The 21,130-nt window shown below is 36.2% G+C and overlaps 1 protein-coding gene across 3 annotated transcripts in view; it reads right to left on the reverse strand.

The window, feature by feature from the left end:
* ARHGAP24 (Rho GTPase activating protein 24) overlaps window positions 1-21,130 on the reverse strand; it is a 720,487-nt gene that overhangs the window by 671,046 nt on the left and 28,311 nt on the right. The window contains exon 2 of one of the 3 annotated variants that reach the window (XM_070614421.1): window positions 6,273-6,322. The exons of the other annotated variants lie outside the window; for them this stretch is intronic. The gene's annotated coding sequence lies outside the window, so the exon portion shown is untranslated. The remainder of the gene's footprint in view (window positions 1-6,272; window positions 6,323-21,130) is intronic. 3 annotated transcript variants of the gene reach the window in all.

Here is a 21,130-nt window from a genome sequence, read left to right on the forward strand (position 1 = left end):
TCCCACTAGGGGCCCATCTCCATCCTAACAGAGGCAAAAGGTAGTTGACAGTTGCACACAAACACCTGGCCCTGTTAGCCACTGCCCCCTCCTCATCGCAGCCAGTGTAGCCACAAGTGAGTAGAAGTGAAGATGCATATGGGACAGAAGCATATACAGCACATTCATAGTCACCGCCTTGTTTCGGCCTCAAAGCAACTCTGCAAAGTTGGAAGGACGTATATAATATCCCTGTTTCACACATGAGAAAAGTGAGGTTTTGGAGCAGCCAAGCAGCTTGCTCAAGTACTGATAGCCAGTAATCAGTGAATTCAGGGGCTCTCACACCAAAGTTAGTGTTCTTTTACTAAGTTACAGCTTTTCCCTAACATATTACAAAAGAAAGGATCTCAGCCTGGGATATCAAGACGTGGACTTGGGGATTGACCTATGTAGAGGTTGAAGGAAAGAGAAGAAACAAGAATAATCTCACGTTTTCACCTGAGCAAGTTCCCCTTAACTGAAATGGGGGAAGCCAAGGGAGGGGCAGTTTTGTTGGTAACATGATAAATATACTGTACAGTCAGCCCTCCATATCCACAGTTCATCCTCCACGGGTTTCAACCAACCATGGATTGAAAGGCCTACCATGGCTGTGTCTGTACTGAACATGTGCAGATTTTTTCTTGTTGTTATTCCCTACACAATACAGTATAAGAACTATTTACATAGCACTTACATTGCATTAGGTATTATCAGTAATCTAGAGATGATTTAAAGTATAAGGGAGAATGTGCACAGGTTATATGCAAATACTATGCCATTTTACATAAGGGACTTGAACAACAATGGATTTTGTTATATGCATGGTCCTGGAACCAATCACCCTGATACCCAGGGATGACTATGTATCTTATTGATGGATGTTTATATTATTTTTTCCACAGTTAATGACAACATTCAATTAATATGTATATGTACCTGTATTTCATATATATATATATATATATATATATATATATATATGTAGGGTTTTCTTGTTATGCAGAATAAATTTCTAGAAATAAATTGTAGGTTCAGGGGTTGGCCCCATGGCCAAGTGGTTAAGTTCACATGCTCCGCTCCGGTAGCCCAGGGTTTCACCAGTTCAGATCCTGGGCGCAGACATGGTACCACTCATCAGTCCATGTTGAGGCAGAGTCCCACATATCACAACTACAAGGACCCACAACTAAAACATACAACTATGTACTGGGGGGATTTGGGGAGGAAAAAAACCCTGTAGGTTCATAATGTATTAGAAATATATTAGGTTTTTTTTTTTATTGGTGAAGAAGATTGGCCCTGAGCGAATCTTCATCTTTTTGCTTGAGGAAGATTATCACTGAGCTAACATCTATGATGATCTTCCTCTATTTTGTATGTGGATCACTGCCATAGCACAGCCACCAATGAGTGGTGTTGGTCTAAGCCTGGGACCTGAACCTGAGCCACCAATGCCGAGCGCACTGAACTTAACCTCTAGGCCACGGGGCCGTCCTCAAGAATGGACATTTTTTACCCATGTTTTTAACCAAATTGTAATTTTTTATGTATTTGTGTGTGTGCACATGAATTGTTTGTTCATATCTTTAGCATTTTTATACTAACAGGGTATTACTTCTTGTTAAATTATAGGCTCTCTTCATATACTCAGAGTAATAATTCTTTGCTAACCTCACACCCCCAAAACAACATGAGGTAATTTTGTATAAGTATTCCTATATCTGAAAAAATATATATTAGTCACAGCTCTTCCATAAATTCATCTTTTATGCAAGTATCTTTTAAGCTACTTCTAACCAATAAAAACATTCTTCAGGAACAAATTCCATGAAAAGAATTCCTGATAGTACTGAAGAGAGAACCTCATAGACATAAACATTTACAAATGGGGAAACGTTTCAAGCTGTTAATATCTTACCTAAGATCACATAGCTAGTGAGGGGCAGAGCCTCTGTTCTTATCACTATTGAAAATAATGAAGAAATCTTTGCAAAGTATAATTTTTCTAAAGAGAATGAACATTCCCAATCTTCCTACAGAACTGGACTTTTATTCACTCGAATGTCTCATCTAGACAAGCTCACATTGTTTAAACTTGATGTCCGTGCTTGTCAAAAGCAGCCCCCTGAACTGTCTTAATTTGTGAGTTTTTAGAACGAGAGGCTACATGTGTAAATGATTTAAACATGGGACCTGGCATCCATTTTTGAAATTACAGTATAAAGGAGCATATGTACCAACTGTCCCCGTTAAAACGAGAGAACATAAAATAGGAAAATAGCCTTTAAATGCTCAGAAATCTGGCAAAGATTCCTAGAGAGTCATAAACAATTGGGTGTGAATATTGCCAATGATTCATAAACGGTAAAGGCTTGAGAGATAATGCCAGATGGACAAATAAGCAGAAAGAAGTGAAACCGGCAAGACCATAAATGATAATTACATTCAGGAGGTGGAATCTTGCTCCAGAATTATGGATCGGTATGCAGCACTCATAACATTTTGGAGGACTCATCCCTGGAGATAAGTACCATAGGAGAAACTACATCAGCGAACTTGGGAGTAGGTACTACAGCGTACGAAGGAAATTCTTGTGAAAGGAAGACTGGAAGAATATCTCTTAAGAAAACATCTTGCACCATACAAGTCAATGGTGCCCAAGGACTTTATTCAAAAAAAAAAAAAAAGAGCAAACAAAAGTATTCCTAGCTACTGCTATTTTAGAAGCACAACATGAACACAGAGCACTGGGTTTATTTTAATGAGCTAGTCTTATGTTCTGAGCAATTGAGCTAAATGGATATCAATGGAAAATCGCGAGACTGAGGGCCCAAATTTCAATGTAACGACTTGCAGTGGCTCTAAGCAAGATCAAACATAACTAACTAAAAGAAGTCAAGAAATGCAAGAGGTTTTTCAAAGACAATATCCAACACCATGAATGGTTTTCAGACAATCTAAAGAAAATGCCCATCAACAGCTAGACGCTCAATTCCAATTTTTTAATGCATCAAAGAATAAATAAGGAAATAGGTAACTTCTTAACTTTTGGGGAAAAATTAATATGCTCAGTACCACCATACTAACTCTGAGAAATAAAATAAATTTATGGAATAATAAACTTCCTAGCAAATCAAATGTCCAGTTAAAAAAAACCATAAGCTATCATTTCTCTACACTAGAAAATTAGTTTCTTGAAGGCAGAGGTTGTTTTCACCTCTGCATTCCCAAGTATCTGGGACAGTATCTGACACAGAGTGGGCACTCAATGTTTATTAAATAAGTAAATGAATCCTTTCCAATAAAGGGAATGATTTTATCTCATCTAGAAGGATATGATAATTACACTAGCTCAATTTCTTAAAGCACTTTCACAAACATAGTTCGGTTTTCAGTAAACTATGACATGTCACCCAAAATTCACATTTAATACAAGACTTCATTTGTTTGTAAACATCTAGTAAGGATCAAGCATTCTTGAAGACCCTGGGAAATTAGAAATTAAAGACTTCAACAAGATTTAGGCAGTTCCTGCCTCCAGAGCTCACATTCTGCTGTGGATGACAACAGTAACAATAGCAAGAAGGAAAGAAGGAGGAAGAGAAGGAGACACAGTTCTCAATGCGCTTACTCATTTCATCCTTGAAATAATCCCATTAGATAGATTACCATGATGATTCCATTCAACAGATGAACAAACTGAGGAACAGAGAGTTTAAACAACTTGCCCAAGAGCTGGTGACAGTAAAATTAAATTCAAAAGTGTCCACCTCCAGAGGCCAAGTGCTTAACCATTCTGCTATACTGCATCTCAAACACCTGGACAAACAATACAAAAGAGTCTGGCAAGTGCAGCGAAGAGGCTCTGGATGCTTGAAAGCATAAATAAGTAGCCTAACCTGAACTGAGAGATCAAGGAAGGCCTCCTGGAGAAGGTGATATTCGCACTTAGCTTTGAAAAGTGCATCAAGTTTACCAGACAAACAGGATGGGGAAAAAGGGACAAAATCTGGGATGCATAATACAAAGGCAAGGCTTCAGTTAGTTCATGAAGAGAAAATGAAGGCAACCTCTCCCTTTTTCCTTACCATCCACAAGCAGATATAATATCATGTTCCCTCTAGTATAGATACTATTGATTATAAAATGCATTTAGATTTTTCACTATAAAATGTGGAAAAGATGTGCATCTTTGAATCAGTGACACCCAACATGCAGGCCTCTGTTAACAGTGAAACTTCACGGAATCCGGGCACCTCCCGCTCTTGCAGGTTAGCTGTTAGGTCCCAGCTCCGTGGATATAAGAGAAAATTTTAATAGAAAGTGTACTATGTTTCATTTGTATATTTTACTCACTTGATTGTACTCACCCTTGTTTAAAAACGATCTGAGGAAGTCTGTAAAAATATCTGCCATACAAGATTTTTTTTAAATTGTTAAAATGTTAAAAGTGGAAAGCAAATTTGCTTCTGAGATTGTTAATGATTGATCCAGTAAGAGAAACACGATTAGTTATTCAATACATAGTTTTTCTTACATAAAAACAAACGGTAACTGTCAAGAAGCAAAATTATCCCACCATATCAAACGCTGGGACAAGTTTCTCCCCTGAAGTCTTATAAAGAAGACATCTTGATAGAAAGTGAACTCTGAATGTTATTTCTTAAAACATCTTTCAGTACAGACCAATAGTACACTACCAACGGCGATTTAGTAAAAGCAATTCAAGAGGAGGATAAAACAATTCACTCTAAAATACACATCTCTGACAATCTGGCTTAATTCAGGGATGTTTAATGGGGGATTGTATATCACTCATTTAATCCTGAGGCTAAGAAGATGGCTAGTCTCAACTTCCAAAAAGTATTCCATGGCAGTAAAATCAAGATAATACGCTCTGACAAAGACCTGGACTGCAGCTATTGTGTTTTTCCAATCAGCTGAAAGCTTAACATCCTTTTCCGAATTTGGAGAAACTTAATCACAACCAACTTAAGTAACAATGCTCTTAGAAATATTCAACCACTGACAGTATGGCATAACACACCAAATGTAGCGAGGAATAGGTCCCCGTAGTCCACTGTTAAGCCAGATCTTAACTCTTAAATTGATGAATTATAGGTAGGGATAGATAGTTCTGGGCTGAGGGGCTGGGGTGGCTGGGGCAGCATGGGGCTTGGAGGCAGCAGCTATATACTATCCTATATGGAAGTGCTCAACGTTTTAACAACCATATTGCTGTACCAGCACATGCTCCTGAATTTCAGTACTCAGTATCAGTAAATTCCACTTCTGTAAGAATTGAGGCTGAATAACAAAAAATTAAAACAAACCACAAACACTGGGTTAAAATTGTTGTTTTCCACTGCAATCCTAATCATTTTGTGACTCCTTTGTTTCTCTCTATCTATGCGAAATTCTTCTGATACTCCTTCTTCTATCTCTTGCTTATCCTCAAAATATTTAAAAAGAGATTAAAAAGAAATCACTTAAGATTATGTTGCAGCCCAGAAAAGGAGATGTAGGCACGGGCGTAGTCATCCTGAGCCTTTAGCTGTATTTTAAGCTGTGCACAAGCAGGGGAGAACGTAAGGCTTGGCCGAGAAGGGCTCGTGAGGTGTTTTGAGCACAGCTGATAATCTGGAGGACACACAGAAGAGGGAGGAATCAGAAAACCAAGAAAAAAAGATTTAAAACATTACACATAGACTCAGTGATCTGTGGAAACATATCAAGAAGATTAATATACATGTAATTTTACTTTCAGAAAGAGAAAATAGGACAAAATAAATAATTAACGACGCAAGTGATTGATATGGTTGGGCTTAAGTCCATTATCTTGCTATGCCTTTTCCATTTGTTCCATCTGTTCTTTGTTTCTTTTCCTGTCTTTTGTACTAAGAAAGTATAGTTTATTATCCCACTTTATTTCCTCCCTTGGTTTTTTAGCTTTACTTCTTTGTTATTCAATTAGTTGTTTTAGAGACTACAATACTAATTTTAAACTTATGATGACCTTATACCTCTTCCTGTGAAGTGAAAGAAAACTTCAGTGATAAACTTCCATTTTTTCTAAATAAAGATGGGCAAAATATTTGTACAGACACTTCACAACAGAAGTTATATTAATAGACAATAGGCACATGAGAGTATGTTCAAGAGGATTAGTTATCAAGGAAATGCGAAGTAAAAGCACAATGAGACATCATCACACACCCACTAGAATGAGGAAAAAAACAAAGACTTACAGTGCCAAATGCTGACCCTGATGTGGTGCCCCCGGAACACTTATACATTGCTGGTGGAAATGTAAAATGGGCAATAATGTTGGAAAACTGTTTATCAATTTCTTGGAAAGTTAAACATCTTCCCACCCTATGACTCAGTAATTCCATTTTTAAGTATTTACCAATAGAATAAAAACATATGTACACAAAAAGATTTATATGCAATTGTTCTCAGCAGTTTTATTCACAATGGAACAAACCTTAAATGTTCTATATCTTGATAAAAGTGTGCTTGCAAAGGAGGATACATTTGTCAAATTTATGAATTATAATGTGCATTTCAATGAAAGTAAACATATCTTATTTTAAAAATAAAATTAACTGATAAAAATAATAACTAAAAAACATCATTGCATTTATTATTCTGAGTTAGAAGTAGGTGAGCCATGCTAAACTCATGAATAAATGTTTATTAAATGGCTATACTACTCATGTCATTTTTTTGATTCAGAGGTTCTTTACCTATCCCAGAGTTCAACTATATTTACTTTCTTCAGTCTAAATTACTAAGTATCTTTGTTCTGAATTATATGAATGAATTCAAACATAGTTGAGATGCTCAAATTAATTTATAAACACATCGACAAGCTACAGCATGAGAAACTATATATCTACACATCAACTGAATATGAACTAGAAAAGTGGCCTTCAAAATGTACTGCAGATAAAAATATTCGAGCCTGAATTTCTATAACAGGAGGAAATGAAGTGTCCTTTAGCCAAAGGTTGTTAACTTGCAACGGGAAAAAAATAAAATCATGACAGCAATCTTAACAATGTTTTTACACTTGAGCAATGATACGATAATAACCTTTGATGTCCACCAAGATAATGTGTCACCTTGCATATTCTCTAATTACAATACCCTGTATAAGGCAAGAGGCATTAATATTCTCTGCTACTGATGCCAATTTTCCAAGCATCACCAGCCCACAGAAATTCTGTTGTGAGCATTTTGGCGAATGTGATTAGTGAGACCAGTAACATAATCTTTCCACTCTGGTGGTACAATCATGATCAGAAGCAGTGGTTTCCTTTCTAATAGTGACACTTTCCTGCCTTGGTCATTTTGCTAGCCTGCTTATTAGTCCTGATTTGATATTTGTACCACATCTTTAACATAAAGTAATGATGAAGGATTTCTTTTTTTTTTTTTTAATAAGCAGAGGAATAACAAATAGGATCTACCACAACTTTTAAAATTCTTAAGCTTTCTATGTTGTAGAAAGCAGCCTCAAACAACCTCTCCCATGGTCCTGTGGCAATGACATAACTGATTCTACTTAGGAAGTGATTTACGGCTAATGAACACAAAATGAAAATATTCCCTGTAGTCCTAAATCCCATATCTTTAAAAACAATAAAAGGTCTCCAAAAACCTAACATTAATGATACATCTTGCGCATTCTAAGAAGGTGCCAATGAAATGGAATTTCACCTCAGACCAACAACCACCAACAAAACATTCCCAAGGTGATAGTTTTCCATGATAAAGTCATTGCAGGCATAAACTGTGCAGGAGAGATACCTGAACTTGTGACCACAAATGAGAATAATCAGGTTCTCAGGAGCAGACCACACTAACTAAGCTCTCAGATACTAGAATGACAATTTGAACAAATCAGAATCTTTTTCCCTATAAACAAGCTACATGGGAATACAAGTTATCATAAATTTGCTTTGCAAGCACAGGTGTGGAACAAGAAAGTTAGTTGATAAGACACAGCTCTCAAGTAAAGGATAGACTTGGCCCCCTTATTTCTTCACAAATTCATTCAACATGTATTTAGTAGGGGCCTACTATGTGCCAGTAAACAAGAAATGCAGAGTTCCTGCTCTCATGGAGCTTATCTTGAGAGACACATATCTTCTTGGCCAAGCCATTCTCTCCACTGGATAGTGCTTAAATGGGCACTGTCAACATTGGCTTTTCTGAGTGTCCTACCTCAGTGCATCCAAGGCTCATCACTGTCTCATGTTCTCCATACTGAGCAGGAAATCACTGATGAGGTTTCCTCTCCCCAGTGCTATCTCATTCCCATCCTTTCTCCTATAAATGGCTCTGTCCAGTTCACCTTTATTGGTGTTTTAGTTGTTCCCTTACTCATTGGCCACGTATTTGCTCTTATAATCACATCTATTAGATTTGGACTTGATTAGCTTAGCTCTCAGAAGACAATTTAAATTTCTCAGTTCTTGGAAAATACTTCTTTGGCTCCCCCATCCTGGCACCAAGGACTAAGTTCACTTTTCTACACTATATAAACTAATCGTATGTTTGTGCTTCATTTCTGTCAACCTTAAATATTTGACTACAGTTTCCATTAAAAATAAAAAGGCAGAGATTCTCTTTTCAGGGATTAAGCTACAAAACCACCTGCCACAGTTTGGTTACAAAAGAACCTTGGATGATAGCTGCATTCCAAATCCTTTCTCTGTGTGCCTGCGAGGTCGCAGCAGGAGGCTGAACATCACTGAATCTGAAAACAGTTTCCATGTTAAGGGGCCTATAGCATGCATGCAGAGTCTTGAAATGATCTCTTCTTGAATGATATTACTTGGATATGGCTGGAAACTTTCATGCACTACTTACCAAATTGTATTCATATGGGCAGGCATTTATATCGTGCAACCTTATCACTCCTGCTGGCTTGATGGCTCAGTAGACAGAGGTAATATACCTCTAATCACAGCCTGATTGCACTACCCCTCACTGCCTTCACAGCAGCTCTCTGCACAGATTCATCATTTCCCTTTCAAAGGAGGGTCTTTGCTGCTTTGTTTTGATATGATCTTGAAAGTCTGGCTGTTTTCCACCAGATCGGGAGTAGAGATTTGAGTTCTCCTTTTGATAATATATGACAGGACCAGTCTTAAAAATATGAAAGAGTTTTTCTACTGAAAGTAATTGTGCTTCCTCTCCATATTTGAAAAATTAATGTTCCCTACTGCAACTCTAGTTCTTAAGCTATATATTCAAGGAAAGGACACTGAAAAGTAGGAAGGAATAGGATATTTGTTTTCATCTGTGATCAGAGATACCTTGGAGGTTTCCCAGAGTCTTCCAGGAATAGGAAGGGAGAAATTAGTGGATTTCACTAGGCCTGTCTCCTGCCTACAATCCCACCCATATCCCCACCTCAACCAGGGCAGCTTTGCCTTCAGTAGCTTATTTATCTTGAAAAGAATGAAGCTAAGCTTCAAGGACCCTCATTTGCACAGACCCTTCCAGGACCCCTAGCAATGTGTTCACATGGTTATATGTTTTGTAAAACTTGCAAGTAAAATTTTAAAAATTAACTACAATTAGTTAAGGCCACTGTCTCTTTCCATTCTAACTTCTCATAATATTAGGTGGCACTGGAGAGTTCACAGGCATTTTGGGAGATGAAGTTAAGGAGAAATTTGAAGACAGATTTTGTTTAGAAGTAGTAGGACATATATATGTGCTTCAGTCATGCCTATGTATGGTTGAGTTATTGCTAGCTACTCAGTGTATAGATGGCTTCTAGGAATGCTCCCATCACTCTTTGCCAACTCACCTGGCATCATGACACAAGGTGTGGGCCCAGAAATAGTATAGTGATATGAACACGTCATTTTGAAGGTACCAAGGTTTGAAATGTATGAAGCCAGAAATTAGTTTGTATAAAATTTCTTTGATCATACAACATGTAAAAACATAAGTAGACTCTTCAGTTCTCATCTACGCTTAGTCTAGAGTATAAGCTCTATACTTTCAGAGAGAGATAATCAATCAATCTATCTGTAGCTATAAAATCAGATAAGGAGACTTCTATAAAAATAAAGCAAGGAAGGATAGTAGGGTTGGACTTTTAAATAAGATGGTCAGAAAAATAAGGTATCATTTAGTCTACTATTTCATAACAATGATATGGAGTATACCAAGTATCAATATTTATTAGGAGCCTACTATGGGTTAGACACTACTGACACAACTGTGAACTGCATACGAATAATCCATGTTCTAATGGAGTTTCCAAAATAGAGCCATTATAGGTTATACAGCAAGTAAATAAGCAACTGCAACATAGAGTTGGGATACTTTATAAGAGAGGCCTCAGAAGAATCAACCCTGTTGACACCTTGATCTTCGACTTCTAGCCTTCAGAATTGTGAGAAAGTTAATTTCTGTTGCTGAATCCACCCAATATGTGCAGCTTTATTATGGGCAGCCCTAGCAAACTAATACAGTACTCTTCATTGAGAAAGAAAATACACATGAGAAGAAAGTCTGGGGTGGAGGAGATGATGAGGTCTTTTTGGAGAAATTAAATATTAAGTGTCTGTGAGACATCAGGGTGAATTTATCTGCAATGCAGTTAGGGCCTCTAAAGGAGCATAATTGAAACAACCAAGGCACACTTCCATAGTGCAGAACACTCTTTATTCCCAGGAAAAACAGCTTCTTATGAAAGCTAGCTCAAAAGATGACAAGTCACAAAAGAAAATAAAACTCTTTGGGGCTGGCCCCGTGGCCGAGCGGTTAAGTTCGCGCGCTCCGCTGCAGGCGGCCCAGTGTTTCGTTGGTTTGAATACTGGGTGCGGACATGACACTGCTCATCAAACCACGCTGAGGCGGCGTCCCACATGCCACAACTAGAAGGACCCACAACAAAGAATATACAACTATGTACCGGGGGCCTTTGGGGAGAAAAAGGAAAAAATAAAATCTTTAAAAAAAAAAAAAAAAAAAAAGAAAATTAAACTCTTTGAAGGAGTCACCTAAAACAATGTGGAATGTGCACACCAAAACTGAATATAGTAATCTATAAAAGATAAGAACAAAAGGGCAGAAAAAACAATAAATTTGAAAAAAATTTTCATGCTAGAAGTGAAAACTAGAGTTATTGAAATAAATAATTCAATGAATAGGTTGAAGAGTTGACTATATATATAGCTGGAAAAAATAGTGAATTGGAATGGATTTAAAGTAATTTACATGGAATACAAACCAAAGGGACAAAAAGATGAGAAATATGAAAGACTATTTAAGTGGCATGGGCTATAGAATGAGCACCTCCAAGAGTACTAAGAGTACAAGTGAAATGTAGAGCATCAAAGACAAAGAGAACATCTTAGAAATATCTGAGAGAAAATACAAATTATCTGCAAAGAAATAACTTTATTGACAACAAACCATAAGTAATATTACTTTCCAGAAGACAATTTCAAAGTGCTGAGGAAAAATAACTGCTAACTATATTCAGCTAAACTATCATTCACAGGTAAAAGAGAAACCAAAATATTTTCCTGCATAATAAGTCTAAAATATTTACCACTTGCAGAACTTTGCTGAAATGATTACTAAATGTATAGCCCAGAAATAAGAAAACTGAACCAAGAAGGAAGGCTTGGGATGCAGAACCAAGAGTGAACAAAGAAATTGCTAAATATATTGGAAACTTAAATAAACATTAATTGTTAAAATAGTGATAATAATCACTGATGATAGGGGTCAGAAAATAGGGTGCAACTAAAATAGTCAACAATAGCACCAAAGTTGCAAGATGGAAGGTCAGAGTTAAAGCAGTTAGTATCCTTACCTTGTTTGGGAGAAGAGTAAAGCTCTTGACTCACCTTTTAATTTGTTAAATGTACATGTAAAAATAATCACTAAAATAAAAGAAATTGAATGCATAAATTTCCAAACCAATAAAGCAAGAAAAGTCTTCATCTCTAGAAGATGCAGGAAGCATCTAACTGGGTTCTTCAACTAACTTGGGTCCATTCCCTCTCACGTTGCCCTTTGCACAGCCCCAAGTAGCAGCCCAACAATGTTGCTTCAATCAACAACAAACTGAACAACACTGTTGTTCAATCAACAACTGAAAATCTTAATTTAATCACTGCTTTTTGAAAACCTACACAAAAACAGATAAAAACAAGAAGAGAAAAAAGATTTAGGATCTATTTCTTTTTGTTAATGACCACCCTGATATAATCAAGAACAAATGGAAAAATGGTCAAAAGATGGGTAGTGTAGGTTAAATGAAAATGAAATAAAAGAACAGGTAAATTCCCCAAAGTCGGTAATGTCTTAATGATCAAGAATTGACTGTCCTATTTATTTTCATTTTTACAGCCACAGTAGGTATTGTCATCTGTATTTTATAAATGACTCAATTGCAGTATAACAAGATCACACCATCTTTCTGTAGCACAACTAGAAATTTATAATCTCTAAATCAGACTGCATAATCTCTAAATTTATAATCCAGAATTCTATCTTGTTGCATAGCCTCAGTTATGAGATCTAGAAACACTAGTTCATAATTTCATTGCTCTGAATTTTTAAAATTCAAATACATCTTCTAATTAAAGTAATTGGATTACTTTCTAGGATTCAAAAACAATTTTTTGTTATATGCTTGTATTTGCTGTTATGTTATCCAGATTTAGCTTTTTATGTGAAAGAATCCTAGAGTAAAACTAGGAAAAACTTTACATATTGTAAAGAAAACAAAACAAGCTGATCCTTGACTTATTCTAGTCTTCAATTCTTTCTTTAAATTGTGAACCCAGGTTGGCAATGTAATTACTGGGAAGTAGAAGGAATTTTTAAGTACTCCATTTTATTTTTCTTGTACTCCTGAAAGGTACAAAGGAAAACTACTAAAAACTAGCTAAAATCAGTATCTTAAAGAATTACAAGAATCTTCTACCACATTACAAAACAAATGACCTCCCTACCAATAATCAAACACAGCTCTCTAGCAAAACTCACTTAATCAAGGACAGACATGTAATCTCACTAAAAAATGAAAGAACAGAGAGTGACATCAGCATAATGGCAGGATGAGCTCTCCCCTTAGACTCTCCTACATAAGATATAATGAAAAGGACACTCATAAACCAACAGAGGACATGAACACAACACAATAGACGTCTGAAAGATCCATGCAGCCATACGTCTGCAGGTGGAGGTGCTGGACCCCCCAGGGGGCAGTGGGAGGAGGTAAGGAGATCTCCTCCCCCTCCCCAAATGGTAGTGATCTAGGGCACAGGACCATGTGTGGCTCTGAGAGGAGAGGGGGGAAGGGGCAGTCCTCTCCAGGAATGCCTTCACTCTTGGAGTTGCCTCCAAGCTGGTGGGAATGCTCCATACTGAGGGGGCTAAGGAATTGCACAGGTGTCCTCACCAAGCAAAGCAGCCCAGGAGGGAAGACAGCGAGTGCAGAGTGGGAGCACCCCTGGGATCATGCACACAAAAGAAAGCACCCCTTCCACCACCTGGTGCAACAGTTTGGCCAGTTGACCAGAGCATGGGTCCCCCACCAGAGCACCTGCACACCTATGTGTGAAAAGCAGCAGTGGCCATTGGATAAACACAGAAAGACCCTGCCAGCACAGCTACCAAAGGACAGCCACAGCTGCCAGGAATTGCAATGAACTAAGAATACACAGCTCCTGCCTCCCCCCAGTGGTGGCAGGTGGAATCTGTGACCAGATACGACCACTATTCGATGGCACAAATCCACCCCATCAAATAGCCTGAAGAAGTATATTAAAACTCCAGACCAGGAGGAAAATAAATAGAACCCAGAAATCAATCCTGAAGTCACAGAAATTTGCAATCTAAATGACAGAGAATTCAAAAGACCTATCACAATAAAAATTCAATGAATTACAAGAAAACTCAGAAAGACAATTCAATGAAGTCAGGAATAAAATTAATGAACAGAGGGAATTCATCTCAAAAGAGATCGAAACTATAAAGAAAAATGAGAAATATTGGAGATGAAAAATACAATGAATGAGATTTAGGAAAATCTGGAGTCTTTCAATAACAAAGTTGATTTTATGGAGGACAGAATTAGCAATTTGGGTGACAGAAATACAGAAATGCTTCAGATAGAGGAGGAAACAGAGCTAAGACTTAAAAGAAATGAAGAAATTATCCAAGAAATACTCAACCTAATTATGAAATGCAACACAAAGATTAAAGGTATTCCAGAGGGAGAAGAAAAGTCAAAAGGAGCAGAGAGCTTGTTCAAAGAAATAAAAGCTGAAAACTGCACAAATCTGGGGAAAGAGGTGGCATTACAAGCAAATGAAGCTAATAGAACTTCTAATTACAACAATGTAAAAAGACCTTCTCCAAAGCATATAGTAGTAAAACCAGCAAATGTCAATGACAAAAAAAGAATATTAAGGGCAACAAGGCAGAAGAAAATAATCTACAGATCAGCAGATTTCTCAGCAGAAACCTTACAGGCTAGGAGAGAGTGGAATGATATATTCAAAATTCTGAAAGACAAAAACTTTCAGCCAAGAATACTCTATCCAATGAAAATATCCTTCAGATATGATGGAGAAATAAAACTTTCCCAGATAAACAAAAGCTGAGGGAGTTTATCACCACAAGACTGCCCCTACAAGAAATGATAAGAACTTCATACCTGAAAAAAAAAAAAGAGAGAAAGGGTTTACAAAGCCTTGAGCAAGGAGATAAATAGACAGACAAAATCAGAAAATTGCAGCTTTCTATCTGAACAGGTTAGCAAACAATTATGACATTAAAGATAAAGGGAAGAAAAGCATCAACAATAACTATAATCACTTCATTTTAATCACAAATTCACAACACAAAATGCAATAAGTTGTGACAACAATAACTTAGACATGTAGGAGGAAAGCAATGGAACCTACTTAGACTAAGGAAATAAGAGGCTATCATAAAATGGACTACCTCATCTATGAGATCTTTTATACAAACCTCATGATAAACAATAAACAAAATAACAGAATAGAGACACAGATAGAGAATAACTATAAAACAAGAGATACAATGGCAGTATTAAGTGCTCATATATCAATAATCGCTTTAAATGTAAATGGAGAGAATTCCCCATCAGAACACAGAGTGACTGGATGGATTAAATACCAAGACCCAACAATATGCTGCCTTCAGGAAACACACCTCAGCTCTAAAGACAAACACAGGCTCAGAGTGAAGGGATGGAAGATGATACTCCAAGCTAATGACAAACAAAAGAAACCAGGTGTTGCCATACTTATATCAGACAAAGTATACTTTGAGATAAAATAGGCAATGAGAGACAAAGAGAGGCGGTATATAATGATAAAAGGGACACTCCACCAAGAGGACATAACACTTATATATGCATCTAACATGGGAGCACCAAAGTACATAAAGCAACTATTAACACACCTAAAAGGGGACATTAACAGCAATACAATAATAGTAGGGGAACACAACGCCCCACTTACATCAGTGGATAGATCATCCAGACAGAAAGTTAATAAGGAAATAGAGGAATTAAACAAAAAACTAGAACAGATGGAATTAACAGATATAGATAGAACACTCCATTCAAAAACAGCAGAATACACATTCTTCTCAAGTGCACACGGACCATTCTTAAAGATAGATCATATGTTGAGAAACAAGGCAAGTCTCAATAAATTTAAGAATATTGAAATCATATCATGCATCTTTTCCAACATAATGCTATGAACCTAGAAACCAACTACAAGAAAAAAGCTGGGAAAGTGACAAATAGGTGGAGACTAAACACCATGCTATTGAACAACAAACGGGTCATTGAAAAATTAAAGGAAAAATAAAAAAATATCTGGAGACAAATGAAAATGAAAATACACCATAGCCACTCATATGGAATGCAGCAAAAGCGGTCCTAAGAGGTAAATTATTACAATACAGGCCCACCTTAATAAACAGGAAAAATCTCAAATAAGTTATCTTAACCTATACCTAAGAGAATTAGAAAAAGAAGAACAAATAGAGCTGAAAGTAGAAGAAGGAGGAAAATAATAAAAATTACAGCAGAAATAAATGAAATAGAAACCAAAAAAAACAGTAGAAACAATCAATGAAACTAAGAGTGTGCTTTGACAAGAGAAAAAGATTTGACAAACCCTCAGCCAGACTCACTAAGAAAGAAAGAGAGAAGGCTCAAATAAATAAAACTAGAAATGAAAGAGGAGAAAGTACAATGGATACACAAAAATACCAAGGATTTTAAGAGAATACTATGAAAGACAATATGCCAACAAATTGGACAATCTAGAAGAAATGGATAAATTCTTAGACTCATATAATCTCTCAAAACTGAATCAAGAAATAGAGAATCTGAATAGACCAATCACAAGTAAAGTGATCAAAACAGTGATCAAAAAACTCCCAAAAAGTAAAGGTCCAGGACCAGATTGCTTCTCTGGAGAATCCTACCATTCAAAGAAGACTTAAAACCTATATTTCTCAAACTCTTCCAAAAAATTTAAGAAGATGGACCCCTTCCTAAGTCATTCTATGAGGCCAACATCACCCTCATCCCAAAGCCAGACAAGGACAACACAAAGAAGGAAAATTACAGGCCAATATCACTGATGAGCATAGATGCAAAAATCCTCAACCAAATGCTGGTAAACCAAACACAGCAATGCATTAAAAGGATCATGTACCATGATCAAGTGATTTATACCAGGGACACAGGGATGGTTCAACATCCACAAATCAATCAATGTGATACACCAGATTAACAAAATGAGGAATAAAAATCACATGATCCTCTCAGTAGATACAGAGAAAGCATTAGACGAGATCTAACATCCGTTTATGACAAAGACTCTCAATAAAATGAGTATAGAAGGAAAATACCTCAACGTAATAAAGGCTATGTATGACAAACCCACAGCCAACATCATATTCAGTGGGGAAAAACTGAAAGCCATCCCTCTGAGAACAGGAACACAACAAGTGTGCCCACTCTTGCCATTCCTATTCAACATAATACCAGAGGTTCTGGCTAGAGCAATTAGGAAAGGAAAAGAACTAAAGGTATCCTAATTGGCAGTGCAGAAGTGAAATTCTCACTGTGTGCAGATGACGTGATTTTATATATAGAAAACCCTTAAGAATCCATGGGAAAACTATTAGAAATAATAACAACTACAGAGAAGTTGCAGGGAAAATCAACTTACGAAAATTGGTTGCATTTCTATACTCTAATAATGAACTAAGAGAAAGAGAATTCAAGAATACAATCCCACTTACAATTGCAATGAAAAGAATAAAATATCTAAGAATAAATTTAACCAAGGAGGTGAAAGACCTATACAATGAAAACTATAAGACACTTTGAAAGACATCAAAGATGACATAAAGAAATGGAAAGATATTTCATCCTAACAGATTAGAAGAATAAACATAGTTAAAATGTCCATATTGGGGCTGTCCAGGTGGCGCAGTGGTTAAGTGCACATGTTCTGCTTCGGCAGCCCGGGGTTCACCAGTTCAGCCCAGGTGTGGACATGGCATTGCTTGGCAAGCCGTGCTGTGGTAGGTGTCCCACATATAACGTAGAGGAAGATGGGCATGGATGTTAGCTCTGGGCCAGTCTTCCTCAGCAAAAAGAGGAGGATTGGCAGCAGATGTTAGCTCAGGGCTGATCTTCCTCAAAAAAAAAAGTCCATATTACCTAAAGCAAACTACAGATTCCATGCAATCCCAATCAGAATCTCACTGACATTCATCACAGAAATAGAACAAAGAATCCTAAACTTCATATGGGGCAACAAAAGACCCCAAATAGTTAAAGCAATCCTAAGAAAAAAGAACAAACCTGGAGGCATCACAATCCCTGACTTCAGAATACACTACAAAGCTAAAGTAATCAAAACAGCACTTACTTGTACAAAAGCAGACACACAGATCAATGGAACAGAATTGAAAGCCCAGAAACAAAACCACACATCTATGGACAGATAACCTTTGACAAAGGAGCTAAGAACATAAAATGGAGAAAGGAAAGTCTCTTCAATAAATGGTGTTGGGAAAACTGGACAGCCACAGGCAAAAGAATGAAAGCAGACCATTATCTTTCGTCATACACAAAAATTAACGCAAAATGGATTAAAGACTTGAAGTTAATATGCGAAACCATAAAAATCCCAGAAGAAAATATAGGTAGTACACTCTTTGACATTGGTCTTAGAAGAGTCTTTTTGAATATACCATGTCTACTTAGGCAAGGGAAACAAAAGAAAAAATAAACAAATACGACTTCATCAGACTAAAAATCTTCTGCAAGGCAAAGGAAACCATGAACAAAATGAAAAGACAACCCACCAAATGGGAGAAAATATTTGCAAATCATGTATCTGATAAGGGATTAATCTCCAAAATATACAGAACTCACACAACTCAACAATAAAGAAACACACAACCCAATCAGAAAATGGGCAGAGGATATGAACAAACATTTTTCCAAAGAAGACATACAGACTGACAATAAACACATGGAAAGATGTTCAACATCACCAATCATCAAGGGAATGCAAATCAAAACTACATTGACATGTCACCTTACACCTGTTAGAAAGGCTATAATCACCAAGACAAAAAATAGCAAATGTTGGAGAGGTTGTGGAGAAAAGTGAACCCTCATACACCGCTCGTGGGAATGCAAGCTAGTGCAGCCACTATGGAAAAAAAACATGGAGATTTCTCAAAAAATTAAGAATAGGAACATCATATGACTCAGCTATCCTACTACTGAGTATTTATCCAAAGAAGTTGATATGAACAATTCAAAGAGAATTATGCATCCCTACTTTCATTGCAGCATTATTCACAATAGCCAAGACATGGAAGCAACCCAAGTGCCCATTGACTGATGACTGGATAAAGAAGATGTGGTATATACATATACAATGGAATACTACTCAGCCAGAAAAAGACAAAATTGTCCCATTTGCAACAACAAGGATGGACCCTCAGGGTATTATGTTAAGCAAAATAAGCCAGACAGAGAAACACAAACACCGTGTGATTTCACTCATATGTGGAAGATAAACACATGGACAAAGACAACAGATTAGTGGTTACAATATGGGAAGTGGGGCAAAAGGGGTAAAGGGGCACATATGTATGGTAACTGACAAATAATAATGTACAACTGAAATTTCACAGTGTTATAAACTATTATGACCTCAATAAAATAATAAATAAACAAATAGAAAATAAAGGAAAGAAAAAGAATCAAAAAAAAAAGAAATTTTCCCTTTACAAACTTTGACTTTAATTTTTTAGAGTCAAAAATTGTTCTTTACCATTCAATACATGATGGATATGGATATGACTCCGGTCAAACATTAAGAAATATAAGAGACAGCCTCAAAAACTTTTTCAAGAACTTTAATAACATATTAAAATATGTTTTAACTGGCCACTTTCTTGTCTATATCCCTTAAGTTCCCCATTCTCGTTGTTATATCCCGAGGACTTAACACCATGCCTGGCATATAGATGTTCGTCAAATTCCTTGCTTATGCTAGACACAGTCTAGTGCTGGCTTATAACTTGTGTGGAGTTTCATTTCTGCATTCATTTATGAGCTTAAAACTGAAATTAGAAATTGTTATAATTCAATCAAGGCTTTGTACGAACAACAAAATAACCAAACATTAAATAAACATGTTTTAACGTTTTGAGAAATAATAAAGAAACAGGACTGAAACTTGACAAATATCAAGTGCTATTCTTATCGAAAGCAATTGACTATTCCATTCTGCTAGAAATATTCAACAATATAACATTTAAATGATGTAGGACAGCAAATACCGGCTAAAAATAAAGAGAAGCTAATGGTTGCTAGCAGATGCTGGTGAAGAATCTTCGAAATATTTTTTGTTCATCTTTTCCTGAACCCTTAAGTTGACTTCTCAACCTAAATATTCATCCTAAATATTGTATTTGAATGGTTTAATCCTCTTGATTGACTAATATTCTATATAATATTTTATTATTCACAAGTCATTTTATATGTCATAAAAATGGAGGAAAACTGACACAAAGCCTGAAAGCCAAACTGTGAAATTGTATAGGCTTGTTCTATTTTTTCCAGAATTTGACTCCAAATAAAGGTAAATGTATATCACATTCTTCATTTATAGCTGTTTTTAGCCCTTTAGATTCAAAACTCACAATCCATCTCTCTTGAAATAGGAATTAATTGCTTATAATTTCATAAAGTCAGAAAAGAAACATTTCTGTTATATGACTGTGATATTTTTTCTATTAAACCATTTAAATGTTTTGAGTATATTCGATTATAAAACAAATTCACAGCAAATAAAAATTTTTAAAAAGTGAATGACTAAGTCTACAAATTTCGGCTGCCACAAGAAACCAAAATAGTAGTAGATCTGATTAGATTTTGTCTGAGTTTTTTTACTGGAAGATGATTACATTTGGAAAACTTTTACAGTATATCCAATCTATCAAAATATTTACTTATAACTAGATTATTTTCTTATGATAAAAATTTTAATCAAAAGTATATGTGAAATTATTTGAGAAAAACTGTCAAAGATACAATTATCATGAATTTATTTTAAATAAATTACACATTCATTCATAAAATGTGTGCATCAGAGTCAGTGTTGGTCAGACTTATGCTATTACATTATACATGGCCATTGTATTTAAAGAATACCGTGAAGAATATTGTGATTGATTAAATAACTATTTTCTCTTATAATTGTAAAAATATACTGAAACCATAAGGCAAGGAATTACTTTTGCTTTTCTTGAAGTGTTATGAAAGTCTTTCTCTAAAATTCAATGGTGCCTGAATGTCCCATGATGTCTTATTTTGCTATAATTTTCCCAAGCAGCCTAGTGGGATTTCATGCAAACACACCTCTTGGGGTTTATATGTTTATTGATGTGTATGTCTGTGCGTGTATCTGTGTGTCTGTGTGTCTATGCAGACATTCCTGCGGTGGATGTGCTAAGCTCTTTTCACATT

This window comes from Equus przewalskii, chromosome 3, assembly GCF_037783145.1.
Source record: "Equus przewalskii isolate Varuska chromosome 3, EquPr2, whole genome shotgun sequence".
Lineage (NCBI taxonomy): Eukaryota > Metazoa > Chordata > Mammalia > Perissodactyla > Equidae > Equus > Equus przewalskii.